The sequence below is a fragment of the Panthera pardus genome, unplaced genomic scaffold (assembly GCF_024362965.1).
Source record: "Panthera pardus isolate Hobbes unplaced genomic scaffold, ASM2436296v1 HiC_scaffold_233, whole genome shotgun sequence".
NCBI classification, from domain to species: domain Eukaryota; kingdom Metazoa; phylum Chordata; class Mammalia; order Carnivora; family Felidae; genus Panthera; species Panthera pardus.
Genome location: NW_026526803.1, coordinates 46,777 through 50,909, shown reverse-complemented (window position 1 = coordinate 50,909; position 4,133 = coordinate 46,777).

The window sequence follows — 4,133 nt, the reverse complement described above, 5'->3', positions numbered from 1 at the left end:
TGCAACACAAGCCTGTTACCTTGGAATCACTGTCTTCTCTATCCACTGACAGGATGGCAAGGGAAAACAGTGAACTCCAGAAGCTTTCCCTCACTTTCTGAAGTAAGAACTCGGGCATCTTGCTTTTGGGTTCCCACTGTAGACGACAGAAGCTTTCCTTTGCCCCACTCTTTTGTGTTTCTTATCTATCTGTATCTTATTCCTGGGACGATCATCTTTCCAGGGAGTTGTCCTAGTCATTTTACCTCATTTTCTGGACCACATTCTTCCTTGGGGAACACCACCAGATAGCTAAAGCAGAGTTAATACTTTTCTTACTCAATGTGTTCTAAAGAATAGAAATGAAAGGAAAACTTCCAGACTCATTCTACGAAGACAGCTTTACCTTGACTCCGAAACCAGAGACCAAGAAAAAAAAGACTACAGAACAATATGCCTGATGAATAAGGATGCAAAAATTCTCAAGAAGACACTGGCAAATCAAACACACAGCATATGAAAATATTCACCATGGTCAAATGGGATTCCTTCCTGGGCTATAGGGCTGGTTCAATATTTGCAAATCAATCAATATGATATATCACATTACTAAAAGAACAAGAACCACATGATTCTGTCAATACAGGCAGAAAAAGCATTTGACAAAACACAGCAAACTTTCTTAATAAACACTTTCACGAAAGTTGGAATAGAAGGAACATACATAAGTACACATGATAAAAGCCATTGATGATAAAAGCCCATAGCTACTAGTATCATCCTCCTGGGGAAAAAAATGAAAGTTTTCCTCCTCTGAGATCAGGAACATGACAAAGATGTCCACTCTCACCACTGTTGTTGAACGTAGTTTTGGAATTCCCGAAACCAGAATTCATACAACAAAATGAAATAAATGGCATCAAAATGGCAAAGATGAAGTCGAACTTTCACTCTTCAGAGACCACATGATACTCTACATGGAAAACCTCACAGACCGCACCAAATTCTCCTAGAACTGAAACATGAATTCAGCAAAGTCGCAGGGTACAAAATCAATGTACAGAAACCCGTTGCATTTTCATACACGAATAATGAAAAACAGGGAGATATCAAGAAATTGATCACATTCACAATTGCGCCAGCACCATAAAATACGTATAATCTAAATAACAAAGACACCTATCCAAAGATATAAAAAAATTATGCTGAAAACTATAGAATGGTTATGAAGGAAATTGAAGAAGACACAAAGAAATGGGAAAATCTTCCATGTTCGTGGATTAGAAGAATAATTATTGTTAAAATGTCAATACTACCCAAAGCAATCGGCATATTCACTGCAATCCACATCAACATTGTGTCAGCATTATTTTAAAGCTAGAACAAACAATCCTAACATTTATGTGGAATCACAAAAGACCCCGAATATCCAAAGTATTATTGAAGTCTAAAACCAAAACACGATGCATCACAATCTCAGAATTTAGCTTCTGCTACAAACCTGTAATTAAGACAGTACGGTATGGGCACACAGACACACAGGCCAATGGAATAAAATATAGAACCCAGAATCAGACCCAAATATATATGGCTCACTAATCTTCCACAAAGCAGGAAACAGTATCCAATGGGAAAAAAAAAAAAGATTCTTTAACAAATGTTGTTGGGAGAACTGGTAACAACATGTAGAAAAAAAGAAGCTAGACCAATTCCTTAGAGATATCTCAAAATAAACTTAAAAAGGATAAAGACCTGAATGTGAGTCAGGAATCTGTAAAAACTCTAGAAGAGAAAAGACAGACCCTCTCTTACCTCATCTGCGGCAATTTCTTACATGACACATCTCCAAAGGTAAGAGAATTAAAAGCAAAAATGAACTATACGGACCTCATAAAGATAAAAACCTTCTGCACTCCAAAGAAAACAATAAACACAAAAAAGGCAACAGATGAAATGGGTGTATTTGCAAATGACTTATCAGACAAGGGCTACTATCCAAAAACCTATAAAGAACTCACCAAACTCCACATCTGAAAACAATCCAGTCATGAATTGGGCAGAAGATATGAATAGGCACTCTTCTAAAGAAGACCTACAGATCGCCAAGAGACACCTGACAAGAGGCTCCTCATCTTGCTCTCAACACCACTACTCTTCACGGAAATACAAATCAAAACCACACTGAGATTGCACTTCACATCAGACTGGGGGAAATGAAAAAATCAGGATACTATAGATGCTGAAGAGGATGGGGAGAAACAAGAAACCTTTTGCATTGTTGGTGGGAAAGAAAACTGGTGAAGGTTCTCTGGAAAACTGTGGAGATTCCTCACAAAATTAAAAATAAATGTACCCTATGACTCAGCAAAAGCACTGCTAGAATACAGGGGACTCAGGAGTGCTGGTGCATAAGGGACTGGCACACCAATGTTTATAGCAGCATTTTCAACAGTAGACAAATGATGGAAAGAATCTAAATAGCCTTCAACTGATGAATGGATGAAGAAATGGTCGTTTCCAAACATAATTGACTAATACGTGGCAATAAAAATGAGATTTGTAGCAAAGTGGATGGAACTGGATGGTGTTCTGCCAAGTGAAATAAGACAGAGAAAGACAGATACAATATGTTTTCATTCGTATTTGGATGCTGAGAAACTTAGACCAGGGGAGAGGGGAAAGGGGGAAAAAATTTACAGAGAGGGAAGGAGTCTTACCGTAAGCGAGTCTTAAATACTGAGAAAAAGCTGAGGCTTGATGGGGGGTGGGGGAGAGGGGAAAGCGGGTGATGGTCATTGAGGAGAGGATGTGTGGGGATGAGTACTGGGTGTTGAATGGAAACCAATTTGACAATCAATTATATTGAATACAAGAAAAAGGAAAAGATGCTCAAAGTCACTCTTCATCAGAGGACTACAATTAAAATCCACACTGAGATGACCCCTCACACGGGTCGGAGTGTGCCATGTGTGGGCAGTCAGCACTGCTGCTTTGCTTGGGACACAGTGTGTCTTCCAAAAGCGACAAGGGGGGGGGGGGGAACTCGCTCTTTGGGAAACATGGACAATCAGGAACAATGAGGCTCCACCGTAGCCCAGGGTGTCCCGAACCTGGCCCATCAGTAACATCGGGGCTGGTACATGCTCTGGAGCCGCTCTCGGTGGCCAAGGAAGGGGGTGAGGAATAGGCTTGGAAAGAGCACATATGTGGGTTATGATTGCATGGAAACCCGCCCATGCATCTTTTGGGGGGGGTGTTTGGCCTCTTGCCTAGTTTTTTAGACAGTTTTAACAAACGTGAGAGGAAGCTCCAGAGATGTCACACACATTCCTGCCCTCACTGCTGCAAAGTCTCTCCCAGGAGCAGGTATTCGTACAGCCCTCTGAGGCGAGGCCTTTGTTAAAACCCCAAAACTTTGCTGACGTGTGTCCACGCCCAAGGAGCACAGCTGAGATCGGGTTCTCTTCTGACGTTGTACCAGAGTGCGTCCGGGCGGGTGTTTGTTGATGAGTCTCCATCGTTGCAACTTACCACTGGATGGTCTTCCTGCCCTGAGGCAGCTGATTCTGTGTCTGCTGGCCCCACAGCCCATTTGCCAGGCAGAGAGGTAGGCGGGAGGAGAGTGGGCTCCTGAAGGCAGTAGGAAGGCTCGCGAAGGCTCCTGAAGGCTGTAGAAGGCAAGAGAAGTGCTCCCTGAACGTCGCTCTTCTCGCTTGCTAGATAACTTCCAACTACGAGGATGTCACCTTGGGGCTCCTGCTTCTCAGAAGGCGTCCCCATCGAGGCAGGTGAGTTCTGCGGAACACCTCGACACAAGGACTCCCGCAGGCGTCACAATGCCAGCCATGAGAAGCCGGGTGGCTCAGGGCCCCCTGGTTCTACTCATGCTGGGACAGCATTTGGCCACCCTCGGGAGAAAGTACAGACTGTCCATGTGGATGCCCACAGGCTCCCATCAGTCGTGGTGGCCGCTTTCTGGCGGCGGGTTCGGTGTGTGGGGCGCTCGGGGGACCGTAAGGGCCCTTCTCACTGCAAGAGGCTGCTTCTGGGAGGTTCTCCCGGTGCCTGCCTCAGCCGCTACTGTGGTGTGAGAAGTGTGCCGCCTGCCCACGCCGAGGCTGTCGCAGACCGTCCCGCCTTGTCTGTTACTTGGC